Here is a 6,000-nt window from a genome sequence, read left to right as displayed (position 1 = left end):
TGTGCTTGGTGCATAATAAGTCCTTAACAAATAACATTATTATTATTATTAAGTGAGCTGAAATGGGGAAAATATAAACAGGGGCATAAAAGAAAAGGTTTAATAATAATAAGGGCATTTATTAAGTGCTTACTATGTGCAAAGCAGTGTTCTAAGCATTTAAGACGTAGTGGAGCAAAACTCCAAATGGCAGTTGAGAATAGCAGACAACTGGTCAGCCTGGAGCTCAGTAATCATCGAGCAGAGGTTCTAGGGAGATGTAATCCTTTTAGAGAAATAAATTCAATCCTAACACCATGAGTAAATAATGGAAAAAAGGGTCTATCCTCACATGAGCACAGTGCAGAAGAAATTGTTAGCCACATATTCATCTGATAAAATCTCACTCTCAAGGGCATCAGCTTCACACGAAAGGCTGCTTGGCCTGGTGGTTAAGGCACAGGCCTAAGAGTCAGAAGGACCTGAGATTTAATGCCAGCTCTGCCATTTGTCTGCCATTTGACCTCGGGCAAGTCACTTAACTTCTCTGTGCCTCAGGTACCTCATCTGTAAAATGAGGATTAAGATTGTGTGCCCCCATGTGGGACAGGGAACTTGTCCAATCAGATTATCTTGTAACTACTCCAGCGCACAGAACAGTGCCTGGCACAGAGTAAATGCTTAAAAAATACCATTTAAAAAAAGTCTCCATCTATCTATCGATCCATGTGTCTATTGATCAATTTATCTACCAGTCTAATCATCTATCAATCTATTTATGTATCAATTGTGTGGAGCTATCTATTAATCTAGATATTTAGAGATGCACTTGTAGATCTAAAATATTTTCTCAATACAGAAAAGGTAAGTGAACGAGAGAGCCCAGGAAATGTTTTGAGTTAATGCCTCTAGACTGATTTGAAGGCAACCTGACCTCAGATTATACAGGCAAAAAGCCTAGAATATAAAGTGTGGCCTTTGCCTCATTATCATGAAAGAGGTCTCATTCCACTCTTGGAGATGGGGGAATCCAGAGAGGTTTCTTTCCTCCAATATTTCAAACTATGTTCTCAAATATTTTAGGTTGAGCCAAGCCCAAACGCCCTCTGCCCCAAGCACTTTCTCCCTCATTTAGAAACCCTTGTGTACTTGGAGGGAAATTTAATCCATATGTGCCTGATTCATTTCCCCTTAAATCGTCCAAAGTTATTTGAGTAAAGGAAGTCATCTGAGCCTCTATTAACAACAGGAAGTTGTGTTTGGCCAGGAGCAAACCAACTTGGGCACCAAAAATTTCAAGCTTGACTCTCAACGTCATGCCCGAGATTTGGGGGAGATTCAAGACTTAGATGAAAATGTATTTTTCTCCTTCCTTTTCATATAAACTGATTTGCAGATTCATTCCTTCATTAGTTCATTCATTCATTCGGTAGTATTTGTTCGGAGAGTACTAGGTACTACTACTAGAGTACTACTAGGCACTTGGGAGAGTAAAAAATGTAATCTTTGCTCTTGAGGAGTTTATCCTCTAACGGGGAGAGAGGCAGACACAAATTGTATGTATGTATGTATGTATGTATGAATACGTGTGTATATGCTTAACCATGCATGGTGGAAACAGGAGGAAAAGTACAGATGTAACTTGTAACAGCAAGAGAATGTAGAAAGAGTACATAATCCATCAATCATATTTATTGAGCACTTACTGTGTGCAATCAATCAATCAATCATTGGTATTTATTGAGCTCTTACCATGCGCAGAGCACTCTACTAAGTACTTGGGAGAATACAACAGAATTAGTAGACACGTTCCCTGCCCATAAAGAGTTCGCAGTCTGGAGGGGAAGACAGACATTGATATGAATCAATAAGTAATTTAGAATATGTATTTTAAAGTTATGTACATCAATGCTGTGTGGGTGGGGTGGATATCAAATGTCCAAAGACATTTGGACATGTATGTGTACAGCACATATATGAAGATAATAGAGTTGGTTTATGCTATCCCTGCCCACAAGGAACCTACAGTCTTCAGAGTAACAAAAATAGAGGACATAAATTGATGTATTCTTTAGTGCTAAGAATGGCTGTTGGTATGACATGAATAGGGATGGTGGAAATTAGTTAGGGAATGCTTCCAGAAGGAGGTGGGTTATCTGGAGGGCTTTGCATGTTGGAAGGGTGCTTTTCCAAACCCTCAATATGGTGCTCTGCACAAAGTAATCACTCAGTCAAAACCAATGACTGATTGATTGATTGATTTGAAGGGGGAGGGAGCCAAGAAGGGGGAAAGGGCATATCTGTGGAGTCAGAGATGAGAGAGATGAGAGCAAAGTATAGTCAAAAGCTTCATTTTGTGAATTCCTCATTCTGCCTCCTGTGGATGCAGAAGCAGTGTGGTCTAGTGGATAGAGCAGAGGCCTGAGAGTCCTGGGTTCTATTCCTGACTCTACCACTTGTCTGCTGTGTAACCTTGGGCAAATCACATCACTTCTCTGTGCCTCAGTTACTCCATCTGTAAGATGGAGATTAATACTATGAGTCCCATGTGGGACAGGGACCAAGTCCAACCTGATTACCTTGTATCTATCCTAGAACTTAGTGCTTGGTACATATTAAGTGCTAACAAATACTACAGTTATTATTATTATTATTATTATGCCTCATCCTGCTGGTAGAACTTGGATTTCCGAGGTATAGATGCTGTGGATAGAAAAATCAAGAGTGGGAAATCAAGGTGAAAGCTCTGAATCCTTGGGCTCTGGATTCAGAAGGCACAGGTTGACAGTCTATTCTTATCTTCATCACAACCTTTTTTTAGCAGAGCTAAGTTATAATAATGTTCTTATAAGAAATAAGAACATGAGCAATGTAACAGTCTTATTATAAGAAATAAGAACATGAGCAATGCCATTAATAGGTGAGACCAGTGGCCCATGCAGACTAAGATTTAGTCTTTAGGCCCCTTTGAGTAACAGTGTGATGATAGCTGGCCTCCTGAGCATCCAAAGTAATGGTTGAGGATTGACCCTTTCACACTCTTAACTTTTCCCTCTAATAACCCATTACGGGCTCTCAACTCTGAACTTAACTAAACCCTTCTTGAACCTATTTTTAGCCTGCCCAACTTCCTGTAGGAATGAATTCCATACCCTTATGTCCGGTTACGCGAAGAAAGATTGCCTTTGTTTTGACACAACCCCTTTAAAACGTCAGGTTTTCCACTTTGTCTTATCGATGCTCCCCTATCACCCTGATCATTTTGGTTGTCTTCTCTGTATCTTCCCAAATAAACTAAATGCCACAGAGGCTTACCAGTGTACCAATCTATAAAATGTTTTGAGCTCCTACTGCCTGCAGAACTGTGTACTAAGCAGTCAGTAGAGTACAATAAAAGTAAAAGACAGGAACTGGAAATTTATTGGCAGGGGGAGGACAAACACAAATAAATTATCAATAAGAGGAAAAAGAAAATGGAGAGATAGGTAGATGAAAAGTAGTGTTTAAACCATAGATAACATAAATCAATTTGCACAGAAGTGTTATGGATGTCTCTGAATGTTTAAGTGCTAATAAGGTAGTTAGGACTGTAGTTTCAATTTCAGCCTTCCACGGTTGAATTTTACAAACCCTGGAAAGGGACAGGGCTACAAAAGTGCTAATTGTCCTTATTAGCGTGGATCACTGGAAGAATTGACCTGTTTCCAGTGCAGCTGCTTTGTTCCCTTCGTCTGAGGGCTTCCTGATTGTTTCTTTCTCACAAACTTGCATTTGTTCTGTTTCTTTCATCTGGCATTCAGCTCTGTGTGAAAGTGTTTGGATCCGCTAGACTAGGAGTAAAGTAATTACCTGGAATGCTATCTAGACTCCCTCCATATGAGAGGAGGATATGAAAGGGGGGACTAGTTCCCTGTTAAAGTCACTGTAGTCAGGGAACATGTCTAGCAACTCTTATATTGTACCCTCCCAAATGCTTAGGTGCTCTGAACACAGTAGGTGCTCATTAAATCATTAAATAAATATGATCGATTGATTGATTATACAAAGAGACCAGGAGAAATAGCATCACAGGACCCACCTTGGTTTGTTCAGTCCAACCATTCCATCCTGGTCCATCCAATCAGAATCTGACGGCAGCACCAGAAGGCTTAGCGTAACCATGGGCATCTCCCCTCATTGTTAAGGGCAGATCATCCCACTTGCCAACTCTTCCTTGGGATGGGCATGGCATGTCTCAGGTGGTAGCAAAGAGGCAGGGGCATTGACAGTTGCCCTTATAAAGGGTCTGACTGTCAGCTACTGTATCATAACAACCTATGGAGGTGACTCTGTGATGCGTTGCATTGAAAATGAGGTTGACAATGTTCAACCTGCTGAGCATTATCACTCTCTCCCCCAACCCTTTTAATTTTGCTCAGATACAGAGTTTTCCTGTGCAGAGACTATGTGATAATGAGCTCTGCTTCCCCAAGTCTGCACCCTTAAATCTTCAGGTTTCCAACTGGACTAAACAACAAAACCAAATCTCCACTTTTACACCAATGCCCCAAAACCTCCTGAAAATAAATCAATGGTTTTTTCAAGAATGACTCGATCATCTGGGGCAAAGCTAACTTGTTCTACGTCTTCATAGCCTGTAGCTTCTCTGTCCGTGATTCCGAGGCTTGGACCTTCTTGTATTTTAAACTACGGAAAACATCTGTGCCTCAGTGTCCAGCGAAAAGCCCGACATCTGGAAAATATTGGTGTGGAGCCTAATGAAGTATGTCAATGACAAATGGTCGTAACAGGAAGCATTTAGGAATAGCAGATAATTGGGATTTAATTCCACTGGCCTCTCATCCTTGACTCTTGTTGACTTATTTTAACAGAGAGGGCTTCATTACATGCCCTTCCCCTCCCCCGCCTATCCTCACTCTCCTATCTACTCATTGCTCCCCAAGAGTTGAGGATGGGGGCCATCAGGGAAAAAATAGGGTTTCCACAAATAGGTGGCAATCTCCCTGAGACTGAATCCTGAGGGAAATAAAGCCTCAGATTTTGAAGTACAATTTTCCTCACTGCCAACCAAAAGAGAATGCAATCTTTGCCTACTATACCTAAGCCGCTTGGCAGGCTAAGATTTCCTGGCAGAGCCTTGGGCTAATCTGAGGGATGGCATAATTTTATTTTGTTAAATAATTTTTATTTATTTATTCATATTTTTGTCTGTCTCCCCCTCTAGGCTGTAAACTCGCTGTGGTCTGCTAATTCTGTTGTATTCTCCCAAGTGCTTAGTACAGTACTCTGTGCATAGCAAGCCCTCAAATATGATTGATTGATTGATTATTCTTCTGTTTTGAGGTCTAGGACTTCTGCAAAAGTGGGAGAGAGGAATAAGGCCTCATTCCAAGAATACTTCAGTGGGAAAAAGGACAGAGGACTTTGATAATCCATCCCCAAACACAATGCATTTTCTAAATCAATCAATGGTATTTATCAAGTCCTTTCTGTGTGACGAGTGCTTTACTAGAGCTTTGAGAGCGTTATAATAATAATAATGATAATAATAGTTAAGAACTTACTATGTGCCCAACACTGTTCTAAGTGCTGGGGTTGATATCAGATTATTAGTTTGGACACTGTCCCTGTCCTGCATGGAGCTCACAGTCTAGGTAGGAGGGATTAAATTTTAAGCCCCATTTTACAAATGAGGAAACTGAGGCCTAGAGAAGTTAAGTGACTCCCCCATGGTCACACTGCAGGTATGTGCCGGAGCTAGAGACCAGGTCCTCTGACTCTCAGGCCTGTGCTTTTTCCACTAGGCAATGCTACTTCTCTAGAATAGAAGCAAAAAGACACTGCCACTGCATTCAAGGATGTGACCATCTAATGAGGGGTCAGTTATGTGAAAATTATTTTCAAGGAGTGGGAGCAGAAGGAAAAACAAGGATATAACGGGTAGTAGCAAGAATATGCAAAGATGAACTAGGTGAATAAATAGGCCAGTTTACATAAGGCCTTATCATTAAACTTTGCCTT

The sequence above is a fragment of the Tachyglossus aculeatus genome, chromosome X1 (genome assembly GCF_015852505.1).
Source record: "Tachyglossus aculeatus isolate mTacAcu1 chromosome X1, mTacAcu1.pri, whole genome shotgun sequence".
Taxonomy (NCBI): domain Eukaryota; kingdom Metazoa; phylum Chordata; class Mammalia; order Monotremata; family Tachyglossidae; genus Tachyglossus; species Tachyglossus aculeatus.
The sequence above is the reverse complement of the archived record's forward strand: the minus strand, read 5'-3'. Positions refer to the sequence as shown.